This window comes from Oncorhynchus masou, chromosome 18 (genome assembly GCF_036934945.1).
Source record: "Oncorhynchus masou masou isolate Uvic2021 chromosome 18, UVic_Omas_1.1, whole genome shotgun sequence".
NCBI lineage: Eukaryota > Metazoa > Chordata > Actinopteri > Salmoniformes > Salmonidae > Oncorhynchus > Oncorhynchus masou.
The window spans coordinates 11,710,344-11,728,054 of record NC_088229.1 but is presented as its reverse complement, the minus strand read 5'-3'; the positions used below and the strand labels follow the sequence as shown (position 1 = coordinate 11,728,054).

Genomic DNA, 17,711 nt, shown 5'->3' with positions numbered 1-17,711 from the left:
ATTTAAATAAGTGTCGTCTTGTATAAAAAATGATATCACTGACGCAAATGTCAATGTTTGATTTGCTTTGTGTTTCACCAAATTAGCTTGAGATGATTTGACTGCAACACTGCTCAATGCATCCAAGTTGCTTGACATAGGCGTTTCAAAGAGCTGTCAGTCAAGGCGTGATGAATGTAAGCTCCCCACCCTTTCAGTCGGCCTTTACAAATGTCCTGGTAGTTAGCCATGAGAAAAATATATTTTCAGAATGACTGTTCAGAACCATTCATTTCTAAGTCCAAAAATGGATTTAGCAACTGCTGATTGCCCCTTTAAGATGAATGCACTAGCTGTAAGTTACTCTGGTAAGTCTGCCAAATGACTAAAAGGTTCATTGTAATTATTCTGGTATATTTACACATCTGCTAGAATGGCCTTCCAATGCCATGTCGTCTTCAATTTCCCATCACATGGTCAGTAACCTGAATGCAATTTTAAAAATTGATCTTAGCCAGAGCTCTCTTGAAATGACTGCTTACACGAATTGAGAAGCACCAAAATGTCTAAACCAGTTGTTTTGTCTATTCCCCCAAAAAGATCCCATAAAATTACTCCCTGCCTCCCTGTTTCAGAACTACCAGAAACTTCTTAATGACACTTGAGGAATCAAATGCTCTCAGCACACAAGAAGACTACTCTGAGCAGAAGCTACAGAATAACATCACTAGTCTGAAATACACATTCTTGAAACATTTCTCCAGACACCTCCACATTGTATTTTTGGTGCAGCAGTCTGCAAGAGGGAGAGTGAGAGCAGCAGTCTGCTAGAGGGAGAGTGAGAGCAGCAGTCTGCTAGAGGGAGAGTGAGAGCAGCAGTCTGCTAGAGGGAGAGCAGCAGTCTGCTAGAGGGAGAGCAGCAGTCTGCTAGAGGGAGAGTGAGAGCAGCAGTCTGCAAGAGGGAGAGTGAGAGCAGCAGTCTGCTAGAGGGAGAGTGAGAGCAGCAGTCTGCTAGAGGGAGAGTGAGAGCAGCAGTCTGCAAGAGGGAGAGTGAGAGCAGCAGTCTGCTAGAGTGAGAGCAGCAGTCTGCTAGAGTGAGAGCAGCAGTCTGCTAGAGGGAGAGTGATAGCAGCAGTCTGCTAGAGGGAGAGTGAGAGCAGCAGTCTGCTAGAGGGAGAGTGAGAGCAGCAGTCTGCTAGAGGGAGAGCAGCAGTCTGCTAGAGGGAGAGCAGCAGTCTGCTAGAGGGAGAGCAGCAGTCTGCTAGAGGGAGAGTGAGAGCAGCAGTCTGCTAGAGGGAGAGTGAGAGCAGCAGTCTGCTAGAGGGAGAGTGAGAGCAGCAGTCTGCTAGAGGGAGAGCAGCAGTCTGCTAGAGGGAGGGAGCAGTCTGCTAGAGGGAGAGTGAGCAGTCTGCTAGAGGGAGAGTGAGAGCAGCAGTCTGCTAGAGGGCAGCAGTCTGCTAGAGGGAGAGTGAGAGCAGCAGTCTGCTAGAGGGAGAGTGAGAGCAGCAGTCTGCTAGAGGGAGAGTGAGAGCAGCAGTCTGCTAGAGGGAGAGTGAGAGCAGCAGTCTGCTAGAGGGAGAGTGATAGCAGCAGTCTGCTAGAGGGAGAGTCTGCTAGAGCAGCAGTCTGCTAGAGGGAGAGTGAGAGCAGCAGTCTGCTAGAGGGAGAGTGAGAGCAGCAGTCTGCTAGAGGGAGAGTGAGAGCAGCAGTCTGCTTGAGGGAGAGTGAGAGCAGCAGTCTGCAAGAGGGAGAGTGAGAGCAGCAGTCTGCTAGAGGGAGAGTGAGAGCAGCAGTCTGCTAGAGGGAGAGTGAGAGCAGCAGTCTGCTAGAGGGAGAGTGAGAGCAGCAGTCTGCTAGAGGGAGAGTGAGAGCAGCAGTCTGCTACAGGGAGAGTGAGAGCAGCAGTCTGCAAGAGGGAGAGGGAGAGCAGCAGTCTGCTAGAGGGAGAGCAGCAGTCTGCTAGAGGGAGAGTGAGAGCAGCAGTCTGCTAGAGGGAGAGTGATAGCAGCAGTCTGCTAGAGGGAGAGGGAGAGCAGCAGTCTGCTAGAGGGAGAGCAGCAGTCTGCTAGAGGGAGAGCAGCAGTCTGCTAGAGGGAGAGTGAGAGCAGCAGTCTGCTAGAGGGAGAGTGAGAGCAGCAGTCTGCTAGCAGCAGTCTGCTAGTCAGCAGTCTGCTAGAGGGAGAGTGAGAGCAGCAGTCTGCTAGAGGGAGAGCAGCAGTCTGCTAGAGGGAGAGCAGCAGTCTGCTAGAGGGAGCAGCAGTCTGCTAGAGGGAGAGCAGCAGTCTGCTAGAGGAGAGCAGCAGTCTGCTAGAGGGAGAGTGAGAGCAGCAGTCTGCTAGAGGGAGAGTGAGAGCAGCAGTCTGCTAGAGGGAGAGTGAGCAGCAGTCTGCTAGAGGAGAGTGATAGCAGCAGTCTGCTAGAGGGAGAGTGAGAGCAGCAGTCAGTCTGCTAGAGGGAGAGTGAGAGCAGCAGTCTGCTAGCAGCAGTCTGCTAGAGGGAGTGAGAGCAGCAGTCTGCTAGGGGAGAGTGAGAGCAGCAGTCTGCTAGAGGGAGAGTGAGAGCAGCAGTCTGCTAGAGGGAGAGTGAGAGCAGCAGTCTGCTAGAGGGAGAGTGAGAGCAGCAGTCTGCTAGAGGGAGAGTGAGAGCAGCAGTCTGCTAGAGGGAGAGCAGCAGTCTGCTAGAGGGAGAGTGAGAGCAGCAGTCTGCTAGAGGGAGAGTGAGAGCAGCAGTCTGCTAGAGGGAGAGTGAGAGCAGCAGTCTGCTAGAGGGAGAGGGAGAGCAGCAGTCTGCTAGAGGGAGAGCAGCAGTCTGCTAGAGGGAGAGTGAGAGCAGCAGTCTGCTAGAGGGAGGGAGAGCAGCAGTCTGCTAGAGGGAGCAGCAGTCTGCTAGAGGGAGGAGAGCAGCAGTCTGCTAGAGGGAGAGCAGCAGTCTGCTAGAGGGAGAGTGAGAGCAGCAGTCTGCTAGCAGTCTGCTAGAGGGAGAGTGAGAGCAGCAGTCTGCTAGAGGGAGAGTGAGCAGCAGTCTGCTAGAGGGAGAGTGAGAGCAGCAGTCTGCTAGAGGGAGAGTGAGGAGAGTCTGAGAGTGAGAGCAGCAGTCTGCTAGAGGAGAGTGATAGCAGTCTGCTGAGGAAGAGTGAGAGCAGCAGTCTGCTAGAGGAGAGTGAGAGCAGCAGTCTGCTAGAGGGAGAGTGAGCAGCAGTCTGCTAGAGGGAGAGTGAGAGCAGCAGTCTGCTAGAGGGAGAGTGAGAGCAGCAGTCTGCTAGAGGGAGAGTGAGAGCAGCAGTCTGCTAGAGGAGAGCAGCAGTCTGCTAGAGGGAGAGTGAGAGCAGCAGTCTGCTAGAGGGAGAGTGAGAGCAGCAGTCTGCTAGAGGGAGCAGCAGTCTGAGAGCAGCAGTCTGCTAGAGGGAGAGCAGCAGTCTGCTAGAGGGAGAGAGCAGCAGTCTGCTAGAGGGAGGAGAGCAGCAGTCTGCTAGAGGGAGAGTGAGAGCAGCAGTCTGCTAGAGGGAGAGTGAGAGCAGCAGTCTGCTAGAGGGAGAGCAGCAGTCTGCTAGAGGGAGAGCAGCAGTCTGCTAGAGGGAGAGTGAGAGCAGCAGTCTGCTAGAGGGAGAGTGAGAGCAGCAGTCTGCTAGAGGGAGAGTGAGAGCAGCAGTCTGCTAGAGGGAGAGTGAGAGCAGCAGTCTGCTAGAGGGAGAGGGAGAGCAGCAGTCTGCTAGAGGGAGAGCAGCAGTCTGCTAGAGGGAGAGCAGCAGTCTGCTAGAGGGAGAGTGAGAGAGGTGAGAGCAGCAGTCTGCTAGAGGGAGAGTGAGCAGCAGTCTGCTAGAGGGAGAGTGAGAGCAGCAGTCTGCTAGAGGGAGAGTGAGAGCAGCAGTCTGCTAGAGGGAGAGTGAGAGCAGCAGTCTGCTAGAGGGAGAGTGAGCAGCAGTCTGCTAGAGGGAGAGCAGCAGTCTGCTAGAGTGGAGAGCAGCAGTCTGCTAGGGAGAGTGAGAGCAGCAGTCTGCTAGAGGGAGAGTGAGAGCAGCAGTCTGCTAGAGGAGAGTGAGAGCAGTCTGCTAGAGGGAGAGTGAGAGCAGCAGTCTGCTAGAGGGAGAGTGAGAGCAGCAGTCTGCTAGAGGGAGAGTGAGAGCAGCAGTCTGCTAGAGGGAGAGTGAGAGCAGCAGTCTGCTAGAGGGAGAGTGAGAGCAGCAGTCTGCTAGAGGGAGAGTGAGAGCAGCAGTCTGCTAGAGGGAGAGTGAGAGCAGCAGTCTGCTAGAGGGAGAGTGAGAGCAGCAGTCTGCTAGAGGGAGAGTGAGAGCAGCAGTCTGCTAGAGGGAGAGTGAGAGCAGCAGTCTGCTAGAGGGAGAGGGAGAGCAGCAGTCTGCTAGAGGGAGAGTGAGAGTGAGAGTAGCAGTCTGCTAGAGGGAGAGTGAGAGCAGCAGTCTGCTAGGGGGAGAGTGAGAGCAGCAGTCTGCTAGAGGGAGAGTGAGAGCAGCAGTCTGCTAGAGGGAGAGTGAGAGCAGCAGTCTGCTAGAGGGAGAGTGAGAGAGCAGCAGTCTGCTAGAGGGAGAGCAGCAGTCTTGCAAGAGAGGGGAAAACATCAGTCTGCTAGTCAGAAAGGGAGAGCATTGTTGCCTAGGGGTGAAAAAGTCTGGCAGAGAACACAGCTTCAAGTACATAGTTTAGCCTTGCAACTCCAGGGGATGTGTGTTTCCACTCTAGTATGTATGAATGTGCTGCTATGTGAACCATTAGGCAGCAGTGTTCTGTATTGTCTCCTGAGATCATAATGAACATATATAGTGGGTCAGAGGTCACCAGAGGTCTAGCCCATTGTAATCTCCTTACCGTGCCACCTGGTTGATGACTGGAGAGAAGTTGGTGGGTCCGTAGAGTTGGACCGTCCTGAGGCTCTGGAAGTACGCCTCCAGCACTCCCTCTATACCCACACAGTTAGGGTTTTCATTGTCACCACTCTGCAAGGAACAGGAAGAGATGCATGTCACCATGTCAGCCTTTACGTACTTCAAGACATTCAGTTATCAATAACGCCATGGTTAATTGTTTCACCGTTGATCCAAACCTCAACCATCAACCCACTTTTTACACATCCACTCCTTTCAAAGACAAGGCTCAGGATAAGTAAGATCTAAATGTGCATTGTGGTAATAACAATAAAAAGTCAAGTGCCTGCCACAAAAAAATTGTAAATAATAAATAAGGTTCTATTTATAATTAATATGGGACGTTAATATTCCACTAGCCACTGGAGAGCGACCAGCCCTGTTCACGGAGCTCCTGTGCTGGTTGTTGTTGTTGTTGTTTGGGAAGTAATTCTGCAGGTCAGAGAGACAGAAAGCTGTTGGCTTGACAACAGCAGCCAGCGGAACAGAGCCTGTGATAGGAGAGGCTCCTCAGGAGGAAGTGAGAGGATGCTGGGAGTCCCCCGCAAGGCTGGGAGATGAGCCGGCTGCTGAGCGCGTGTGGCCAGCTGTCACCGAGGCGATGAGGTTTGGCCCCTGCGCCACACCCTGTCCTCACTAAGGTCCTCTCTCAGCGAGCTGAGCGCTCTCACAGCTGCATTGAGACAATGTCTGGGCACGCTTACTGCTGGTGGTGAAGATATCTGATCCGACAGACAGACACCTTCAGGGGTGACCTTGAGACATTCACTTACAGTATATACACCGAACAAAAATATAAACGCAACATACAATAATTTCAAAGATTTTACTGGGTTAATGTTCATATGAGGAAATCAGTCAATTGAAATAAATGCATTAGGGCCTAATCTTAAACGTTTACCTAAAATAAATTATTTCTCAGTTTCAGAAGAAAAAGACATTGTGACAATGTACACTGAACAAAAATAAACGCCACATGGTAACATATACCCTCATATTGGGCATCAGGATCTCATCATGGTATTTTTGTGCATTCAAATTGCCATCGATAAGATGCAATTGTGTTTGTTGTCCATAGCTTATGCCTGCCTACACCATAACCCCACCGCCACCATGGGGCAATCTGTTCACAATGTTAACATCAGCAAACCGCTCACCGGTTGGACGTACTGCCAAATTCTCTAAAATGACATTGGAGGGGCCTCCTGAGTGGCACAGTGGTCTAAGGCACTGCATCGCTGCGCTAGTTGTGCCACTAGAGATTCTGGGTTTGAGTCCAGGTTCCGTCGCAGCCGACCGCGACCGGGGGACCCATGGGGCAGCGCACAATTGGCCCAGCATCATCGGGGTTTGGCTGGCAGGGATGTCCTTGGTTGGGTTGTGTTTCGGAGGACGCACGGCTCTTGACCTTCGCCTCTCCCGAGTCCGTACAGTAGTTGTAGCAATGAGACAAGACTGTAACTACCAATTGGATACCACGGAATTGGGGAGAAGAAGAGGTACATTTTTTTTTAAATAAATAAAATTAAATTGGAGGCAATTTATGATAGAGAAATTAACATTCAATTCTATGGCAACAGCTCTGGTGGACATTCCTGCAGTCAGCATGCTAATTGCACGCTGCCTCAAAGCATGAGACATCTGTGGCTTTGTGTTGTGTGACGCACTTTAGAGTGTCCGTTTATTGTCCCCAGCACAAGGTGCACCTGTGTAATGATCATGCTGTTTAATCTGGTTCTTGATATTCCACACCTGTCAGTTGGATGAATTATCTTGGCAATGGAGAAACGCTCACTAATAGGGATGTAAACAAATTTGTGCACACATTTCGAGAGAAGTAAGCTTTTTGTATGTGGAACATTTTCGGGATCTTTTATTTCGGGCTCATGAAACATGGGACCAGCACTTTACATGTGGCATTTAGATTTTTGTTCAGTATACATTGTCACAATGTCCTTTTCTTCTGAATCTGAATTATCTGAGAAATAATTTATTTTACGTAAACATTTAAGTGGAGAGAAAGTATTTAAAGCCAAACAATGGAAATGTACAGAGTAACTTATATTTGTCTGCCAGTCTCTCTCTCTATTTGTTTTTTCATCATTCTTTTTTCTCTCCATATACTTCACTGTGCGCTGCAATGGCCAAAAACCTCTCTGCACCCTGCCAGACACATTCCAGCACCTTCCCAGCCCGTGATTGAAACCAGCTGTGGCTCTTAGGCCAAACAAGGGCATGATTGGCAGCACAATCAGCCCCATCCCTTTAAAACGCCACTCTTATCCTGAAACCGAGTAGCCAATTTGATTGAATATGGCCCTGAGACAGTGTTCTCTCTGGCATTTCCTCCCACTTTCCTTCCCTGCCTCCTTTTCCTGCCTCTCCCACACATGAAACATAGATTATAGCACACACTCTCACATACACACACTAACACTCACAACTACACACATTAACACACACACCCGGCTCACCCCCCCACCACACACACACACACACACACACACACACACACACACACACACACACACACACACACACACACACACACACACAACTATAGGTGTATTAAAGGTGCTAATAGGAGAAGTACAGTATGAGGATCTGATATTTGATACTAGAAGTGTTTTACTCTAATCTGATTCATGATAACTAGAGGTGTTTTACTCTAATCTGATACATGATACAATACGTGTTTTACTCTAATCTGATACATGATACTGGAGGTGTTTTACTCTCATCTGATATCAAATAAAATCTTATTTGTCACATACACATGGTTAGCAGATATTAATGCGAGTGTAGTGAAATGCTTGTGCTTCTAGTGCCGACCATGCAGTAATATCTAACAAGTAATCTAACCTAACAATTTCACAACAATTACCTTATACACACACACACAAGTGTAAAGGAATGAATACGAATATGCACATAAAAATATATGAATGAGTGATGGCCGAACGGCATAGGCAAGATGCAGTAGATGTTATAGAGTACAGTATATACATATGAGATGGGTATATGCAAACATTATAAAGTGGCATTGTTTATAGTGGCTAGTGATACATTTATTACATACATTTTTTTATTATTAAAGTGGCTAGAGAAGAGTCAGTATGTTGGCAGCAGCCACTCAATGTTAGTGACGGCTGTTTAACAGTCTGATGGCCTTGAGATTGAAAAACAGCTTTTGTCTCTTGGTCCCTGCCTTGATGCACCTGTACTGACCTTGCCATCTGGATGATAGCGGGGTGAACAGGCAGTGGCTCAGGTGGTTGTTGTCCTTGATGATCTTTTTGGCCTTCCTGTGACATCGGGTAGTGTAGGTGTAGGTGTCAGTTGCCATACCAGGAGGTGATACAGCCCGACAGGATGCTCTCGATTGTGCATCTATTAAAGTTTGTGAGCGTTTTTGGTGACAAGTCAAATTTCTTCAGCCTCCTGAGGTTGAAGAGGCGCTGCTGCGCCTTCTTCACTACGCTATCTGTGTGGGTGGACCATTTCAGTTTGTCTGTGATGTGTACGCTGAGGAACTTCAAACTTTCCACGTTCTCCACTACTGTACCGTCGATGTGGATATGGGGCTGCTCCCTCTGCTGTTTCCTGAAGTCCACAATCATCTCCTTTGTTTTGTTGACATTGAGTGTGAAGTTATTTTCCTGACACCACACTCCATGGGCCCTCACCTCTTCCCTGTAGGCCGTCTTGTCGTTGTTGGTAATCAAGCCTACCACAGTAGTGTCGTCTGCATACTTGATGATTGAGTTGAGGGCATGCATGGCCACGCAGTCATGGATGAACAGGGAGTACAGGAGAGGGCTGAGAACGCACCCTTGTGGGGCATCAGTGTTGAGGATCAGCGGGGTGGAGATGTTGTTGTCAGGAAGTCCAGGACCCAGTTGTACAGGGCGGGGTCGAGACCCAGGGTCTCAAGCTTAATGACGAGTTTGGAGGGTACTATGGTGTTAAATGCTGAGCTGTAGTCGATGAACAGCATTCTTACATAGGTATTCCTCTTGTCCAGATGGGTTAGAGCAGTGTGCAGTGTGATTGCTTTTGCGTTGTCTGTGGACCTATTGGGGCTGGAAGCAAATTGGAGTGGGTCTAGGGTGTCAGGTAGGGTGGAGGTGATATGGTCCTTGACTAGACTCTCAAAGCACTTCATGATAACGGAAATAAATGCTATAGATAGTCATTTAGCTCAGTTACCTTCGTTTTCTTGGGAACAGGAACAATGGTGGCCCTCTTGAAGCATGTGGGAACAGCAGACTGGGATAGGGATTGATTGAATATGTCCGTAAACACACCAGCCAGCTGGTCTGCGCTATGAGGACACGGCTGGGGATGCCGTCTGGGCCAGCAGCCTTGAGAGGGTTAACACATTTAAATGTTTTACTCACGTTGGCTGCAGTGAAGGAGAGCCCGCAGGTTTTCGTAGCGGGTCGTGTCAGTGGCACTGTATAGTCCTCAAAGCGAGCAAAGAAGTGGTTTAGTTTGTCTGGGAGCAAGACATTGTGGTCCGCGACGGAGCTGGTGTTCCTTGCATTTAAGAGCAGTTGGAGGCCACGGAAGGATAGTTGTATGGCATTGAAGCTCGTCTGGAGGTTAGTTAAAAGAGGGGCCAGAAGTATACAGAATGGTGTCACCTGCTTAGAGGTGGATCAGAGAATCACCAGCAGCAAGATCGACATCATTGATGTATACAGAGAAGAGAGTCGGCTCGAGAATTGAACCCTGTGGCACCCCCATAGAGACTGCCAGAGATCCGGACAACGGCCCTCCGATTTGACACACTGAACTCTATCAGAGAAGTAGTTGGTAAACCAGGCGAGGCAGTCATTTGAGAAACCAAGGATGTTTAGTCTGCTGATAAGAATGTGGTGATTGACAGAGTCAAAAGCCTTGGCCAGGTCAATGAATACAGCTGCACAGTATTGTCTCTTACTGATGGCGATAATGGTATCATTTAGAACCTTGAGCATGGCTGAGGTACACCTATGACCTGCTCAGAAACTAGATTACATAGTGGAGAAGGTACTGTGGGATTCGAAATGGTCGGTGATCTGTTTGTTAACTTGGCTTTCGAAGACCTTAGAAAGGCAGGGTAGGATAGATTATAGGTCTGTAGCAGTTTGGGTCTAGAGTGTCTCCCCCTTTGAAGAGGGGGATGACCGTGGCAGCTTTCCAATCTTTGGGGATCTCAGACGATGCGGAAGAGAGGTTGAACAGGCTAGTGAATAGGGGTTTCAACAATTTCGGCTGATAATTTTTAGAAAAGAGAGTGTCCAGATTGTCTAGCCCTTGCTGATTTGTAGGGGTCCAGATTTTGCAGCTCTTTCAGAACATCAGCTATCTGGATTTGGGTGAAGGAGAAATGGGGGAGGCTTGGGCAAGTTGCTGTGGGGTGTGCAGGGCTGTTGAACAGGGTAAGGGTGGCCAGGTGGAAAGCATGGCTAGCCATAGAAAAATGCTTATTGAAATTCTCAATTATTGTGGATTTATTTGTGGGGACAGTGTTTCCTAGCCTCAGTGCCATGGGCAGCTGGGAGGAGGTGCTCTTATTCTCCATGGACTTTACAGTCCCAGAACCTTTGGCAGTTTGTGCTGCAGGATGCAAATTTCTGTTTGAAAAAGCTAGCCTTTGCTTTCCTAACTGCCTGTGTATGCTGGTTCCTAACTTCCCTGAAAAGTTGCATATTGCGGGGGCTATTTGATGCTAATGCCGTACACCACAGGATGTTTTTGTGCTGGCCAAGGGCAGTCAGGTCTGGAGTGAACCACGGGCTATATCTGTTCCTGGTTCTACTTATTTAAGATTGTGAGGAAAGCACTTTTGAAGATTAACCAGGCATCTTCTACTGACGGAATGAGGTATCATTCCAGGATAAATATCCTTCCAGGATACCCGGGCCAGGTCGATTAGAGAGGCCTGCTCTCTGAAGTGTTTTACTAGAATCGGATACGTGATACAATAAGTGTTTTACTCTAATCTGATACATGATACTAGAAGTGTTTTACTCTAATCTGATACATGATACTAGAAGTGTTTTACTCGAATCTGATATATGATACTAGAGAAGTTTTACTCTACCGGTAATCTGATTCATGATACAAGAAGTGTTTTACTCTAATCTGGCACATGATACTAGAGGTGTTTTACTCTAATCTGATTCATGATACTAGAGGTGTTTTACTCTAATCTGATTCATGATACTAGAGGTGTTTTACTCTAATGTGATACATGATACTAGAGGTGTTTTGCTCTAATGTGATTCATGATACTAGAGGTGTTTTGCTCTAATGTGATTCATGATACTAGAGGTGTTTTGCTCTAATGTGATTCATGATACTAGAGGTGTTTTACTCTAATGTGATTCATGATACTAGAGGTGTTTTACTCTAATCTGATACATGATACAAGACGTGTTTTACTGTAATCTGGTACATGATGTGTACATCCTTCTGGGTTTGGGACTGAAAGTGTGTCTAATCATAGCAGTGTGTGTGTGTCTAACCAGAGGGAATGCGTGGGATATCTTTCCATCGGGAGGTAGCTTGGCTCCGAAGCCGTAGGCAGGAAAGAGCTTGTCACTGTCATAGTCCTGGATGATGTCCCCTACAGCCTTCAGGGCCATGGCATATGCATTCATCTGGTACGGGTTCATGTAGTGGAGGGAGGTGGGCTGAGACGGGTCACCTGTCACACAGCACAAATTCAACGAATCAAAATGATTTTATGAAGCCATTTTTACCACCAACAATTTTCATAGTGCTTTACAGATACCCAGCTTAAAACCCCAAAGAGCAAGCAGTACAAAGCCACAGTGGTTAGGTAAAACAGACACACACATAGCTACAACTGAAATGAAGCTAGATCCATGTCTGATCCCTGCTGATGCATGTAGTGACCTACAGTATACCCCTGTTATTTAATATGTGCATAAATGACCTAAATACACTGTATACACAAATTTATGTGGAGACCACTTAAAGTTAGTGGATCCTGCTATTTCAGCCACACCCGTTACTGACAGGTGTGTACATTTGAGAACACATCCATGCAATCTCCATTGACAAACATTGGCATTAGAATGGCCTTACTGAAGAGCTCAGTGACTTTCAACATGTCACCATCATAGGATGCCAACTTCACAACAAGTCAGCTCGTCAAATTTCTGCCCTGCTAGAACTGCCCCGGTCAACTGTAAGTGCTGTTATTTTGAAGTGGAAACATATTGGAGCAACAACGGCTCAACCGCAAAGTGGTAGGCCACTTCAAGCTCACAGAACGGGACCGCCGAAGTGCGTGGCGCGTAAAAATCGTCTGTCCTCAGTAGCAACGCTCACTACCGAGTTCCAAACTGCCTCTGGAAGCTATGTCAGCATAATAACCATTCGTCGGGAGCTTCATAAAATTGGGATTCCATGTCAGAGCAGCCGCACACAAGCCTAAGATCACCATGCGCAATGCCAAGCATCGGCTGGAGTGGTGTAAAGCTTGCCGCCATTGGACATTGTAGCAGTGGAAATGCATTCTCTGGAGTGATGAATCAGTCTTTACCATCTGGCAGTGCCAACGACAATACCTACCCCAATGCATAGTGTAAAGTTTGGTGGAGAATAAATAATGGTCTGGGGCTGTTTTTCATGGTTCAGGCCCCTTAGTTCCAGTGAAGGGAAATCTTAACTCTACAGCATACACTGACATTCTAGATGAATATGTGCTTCCAACTTTGTGGCAACAGTTTGGGGAAGGCCCTTTCCTGTTTCAGCATGACAATGCCCCATGCACAAAGCGACGTCCATACAAAAATGGTTTGTCGAGATTGGTGTGGAAGAACTTGACTGGCCTACACAGAGCCCTGACCTCAATTCCATCAAACACCTTTGGGATGAATATGAACGCCGACTGCAAGCCAGCCCTAATCGTCCAACATCAGTGCCCAACCTCACTAATGCTCTTGTGGCTGAATGGAAGCAAGTCCATGCAGAAATGTTCCAACGTCTAGTGGAAAACCTTCACAGAAGAGTGGAGGCTGTTATAACAGCAAAGGGCGGACCAACTCCATATTAATGCCCATGATTTTGGGATGAGATGTTCGACAAGCAGGTGTCCACATACTTTTGGTCATGTAGTGTAATTAGTATGCATTGCATTTGAAATTCATCTACTGTGTGTTTAAATGTTTTAGATGGGAAATGACCGCCATGAGCTCCACTTACCATTAGAAGCAGTGAAGTCGATGGCTACTGTGAAGTTGAGTTGTGTCCTGTTGGGAAAGAAGGGGTTGAAAATCATTAAAAAGATAAACTTGATCCAAATTAGAATACTGCCCTCCGAGAACCAAACCTCTTCAACCAGGACGTTGATCAATAGTTTATTGAGTAGTTGTTATATTACTCTTGCAATGACCCTAATTGACTAACTGGTTAGATGAAGCAATGTAAGTCCAAGGCCTGTAATCACGGGGGTTCCCAAGCTGTTTATCCACACAGGCATAGGCGTAATTGACCCTGGGCTAATTAACATTCCACTCACCCGCCTCGGATGAAATCCACAAACGTATATTCCGACTCCACTTTGAAGGACAGCAGTGTTACCTGATGATAGTAGTGATGGGGGCGGAGGGGGGGGAGGATAGTATGATGACATTAGTGACCCATATAAATCATTACAATGGTGAAGCTGGCAGTCAGATCAGACTCCATCAGGTTTTCTTCCAGAATGGTCCTGTATTTGGCTCCATCCATCTTCCCATGGAAGGTACTTACCGTGCCAGAGTTAATGTATTTCTTTTTCTTGCCCTTCTTTTTCGGATTTAGAACCTGGTTTATGAAAAATGAGAGCATTGATAAGAAAACACAGTAAGTAGTTATTTGTAAAAGCAATATGAACTTAAAATGCTTGTGGTAGATATTTTTCATAATGTGTACATGGATGTACACATCTATTCAAGGTGCAACATAACAAACAAAACGGAAAGGATATTCATGACAATAGTAACCACATATGCATACAGTGCCTTGCGAAAGTATTCGGCCCCCTTGAACTTTGCGACCTTTTGCCACATTTCAGGCTTCAAACATAAAGATATAAAACTGTATTTTTTTGTGAAGAATCAACAACAAGTGGGACACAATCATGAAGTGGAACGACATTTATTGGATATTTCAAACTTTTTTAACAAATCAAAAACTGAAAAATTGGGCGTGCAAAATATACACAGGAGTGTGCCTTTCCAAATCAATTGAATTTACCATAGGTGGACTCCAATCAAGTTGTAGAAACATCAAGGATGATCAATGGAAACATGATGCACCCGAGCACAATTTCGAGTCTCATAGCAAAGGGTCTGAATACTTATGTAAATAAGGTATTTCTGTTTTAAAGTTAATACATTTGCCAAACATTCAAAAAACCTGTTTTCGATTTGTCATTATGGGGTGTTGTGTGTCGATTGATGAGGAAATTGTTTTATTTAATCCATTTTAGAAAAAGTCTAATGCAACACAATGTGGGAAAAGTCAAGGGGTCTGAATAATTTCCGAATGCACTGCATGCTACTGAAAATGAACAAACATTTGTGGCTCACCTCATAGACATTAAACTGGTTTTGTCCACGTGAGAAATCTCTGTAACTTGTGGTGAACTCACCAATGAAATCATGGCTGCAGGAAAGAATAACTGACGGCATGAGACACATTCACAAAGCATTAGACATTCATGTGTAAATCAAAAAGCGCACAAAAAATACCTTCCATCTCTGTCCCAGTCATACACATCCACCTTCACTGTTCTAGGACGGGAAACAGAAAAAAAAATATTGGAAATACCCTCAAATTAAAGCTGACAGTCTGCACTTTCACCTCATAGTCATTGTATCATTTCAAATCCAAAGTGCTGGAGTACAGAGCCAAAACAACAACAAAATGTGTCACTGTCCCAATACTTTCAGAGCTCACAGTATTTAATTTGTTCAACGTGACCTTTGACACAACCACCATAGATCTATTCCTTCTAAAGAAAAAGGTGACATTCTGATACATGTTCATGAGAGGTAGGCTTCTGTCTTGTCAACACAACACTGACTCACAGAGACTCCATCAGCATCGTTGACAGTGAATGGTGTGGTAACGGGGTGTGAATACTCTGAGTCAATCCCAATAACACCAGTGCTGGCCCCTAGGAAACCAGGGCCGACTGCTGGCATTATTCTGATCGCCCCCAGTGACTGACAGTTGAAGTCATCATTCTGCTGCTCGTACCGTAGAGGTCCCCCATTGGTTCCCCCAGAAAGTGTCCCAATGTTTCAACGTTATTGATATCCTACAACGTACCTGACCTGACGAAGGTCCTTGTGTATTGAAACGCTGTCAATAAAGGTAACTGGGAGAATATTCATACACATTTTTTATGGACGTGCTTATGACCACAATCCTTTCACACAACATAGTCAAAGATTGTCCTTCAGGCTGGGGGTGTGACTATCATTGGTCATGCAACCCAAAGCATACTGTCCCTCTGTCCTCTCCACTCTAACCTGTCATAGTCCCCATTACAGAGGGCCCTCACTGGGATGGTGAAGGGCTGCCACACAGGATTCAGTGTGTTCTTAACCACCTCCGTCTTATGACAGATAGTGAACCTGGAACAGAGTTGAAGAGAAAGTTACAGAGAGGAACTCACAATGTACTTAGGTGATATCACTAGCAATCACTAGAGACAATCCCAAGATGAGGACAAATGATACTCAGAGCTAGAACCGAACCCACAGACTACATTACATACTGTGGTATAGCATAGGAAAGATGAAGATGTCGATGAAACTAGGACATTTCCTTGGATGCTACACTCACGTTCCATCCTCGTTACTTCTGTAGAAGACCAGGAAGGGGTCAGACTTCCCAAAAAAGTCTTTCTTGTCCAGCTTGTTGGCACACAGCTGCATGGTAGCAATGTCCTGGAGAAGAACATCAACAGAGAACCTTTGCATAGCATCTCACCGTAGCACACCATAAACAGCCAACTGGGCACATACTGTACTTGTTGAATCAATGTTGTTTCCACGTCATTTCAATGAAATTACGTTGAACCAACGTGGAACATCAAATAAAATACAATTTGATTTGTCACATGCCCCGAAGACATTAGGTGTAGACCTTACAGTGAAATGCTTACTTACAAGACATTAACCAACAATGCAGTTTAAGAAAATATTTACTAAATAAACTAAAGTAAAAAATTGTCTATAATAAAATAACAATAATGTTAATCTGTCTGTAAACAACTGTTGGAAAAATTACTTGTCATGCACAAAGTAGATGCCCTAACCTTGACAAAACTATAGTTTGTTAATAAGAAATTTGTGGAGTGGTTGAAAAACAAGTTTTAATGACTCCAACCTAAGTGTATGTAAACTTCCGACTTCAACTGTACATTCAATTGACGTCTGTGCCCGTTGGGATATTACTCATGGGTCAAGTATAACCCTAAAGAATAGTCTTCTGTACAACAGCTCTAAAGTACAACAAATGTTCTGATCTTCAACATTTAAAGCTTGTCGGACAGCATAATAACCACAGGAAACACGATTAGCTTTAATTGTGACTCCGATCCAACCTCCACTTTAAGTGGAAATGAAAAAGCAACACCACACACTCTTACAAAAACTCTTATAATATATAGAACCTTTTGGTGAGATTAAAGAACCCTTTACTAAAACAGGTTTTATACAGTATTTACTGTATACATACCCAGTGAAGCCAAAGAACGTTGAGGGTTCTATCCCTACACTCTTAGAACCTTTTTTTCCTATCGATTTTTTTCCTATCCCCATAGGAGAACCCTTTGAAGAACCCTTTCTGGTTGCAGGTACAACCCTTTTGGGTTGCATGTAGAATCATTTTTACAGAGGGATCCACATGGAAACAAAAATGGTTCTACCTGGAACCAAAAAGGGTTCTCCTATAGGGACAGCCAAAGCACCCTTCGGAACCCTTTTTTCTAAGAGTGTACCTCAGAGTGTAAAGGGGATTTTAGAAATCAACAGCAAACAAAAGCTAACCCAATCACATCAAACTCAAATGACAGCTAACATTCCCTTTTAATTTGTTTGACATTTATATCCATATTAATGATGCTGCTGCATGATTTCAGCTGGTCATAAAACGCCGTCTGACACCGTTAGAGCTCTATGGCAGGAAGAAGATCAAATTCAGATTTTTAAACATTGTTGCCAAGGTCTGAGATGAAAACAGCAAGGTTTATAAAAACCTGTGCTGTTGCAAATTAAAAGCTAGAAGCAGGAGAAAAAAACGGTGGTTGAACCAACGTGCAAGTAGCCTATCAATAAGCACATTACTTCTCAAGGTATTAAAGTGGAACTGACAGCGTTTTATCTACTTTGCAGATATGAAACAAACATAATCATAATATCAGTAAAAAATAACAAATTCCCAGTCTACGCTTCAAAACGAACTTTATAAGAAGTTAAAAATGTTATATTTGACAAAAAATGCATTGAATTCAATTTCAATTGCGCTGCTTTTGTGTGTTCAAGGGAAAGGCTACTATAATGTTGCAGTCTGGCATCAGTTTTTAAAGCTTGACAACGAATAACCAAATGACTAAATCTTTAACAAAACACCATGCAAAGCAGAAACATGTAGGCCAATTACAGCAACATTTGAGCAGTAGCCTAGGCTGGCTACTCAACTACAATATATTTTGAGTGCACCATACAGCAATGCTGAATTCAACGGCACCGGCGATCCCTACAAATCAGTCGGGCTAGACAATCTGGACCCTCTCTTTCTAAAATTATCTGCAGAAATTGTTGCAACCCATATTACTAGC

At 45.8% G+C, this 17,711-nt stretch overlaps 1 pseudogene; it reads right to left on the bottom strand.

Annotated features, from left to right (window-relative positions):
• LOC135503962 (copine-9-like) overlaps positions 1–17,711 on the bottom strand; it is an 80,576-nt pseudogene that overhangs the window by 4,113 nt on the left and 58,752 nt on the right.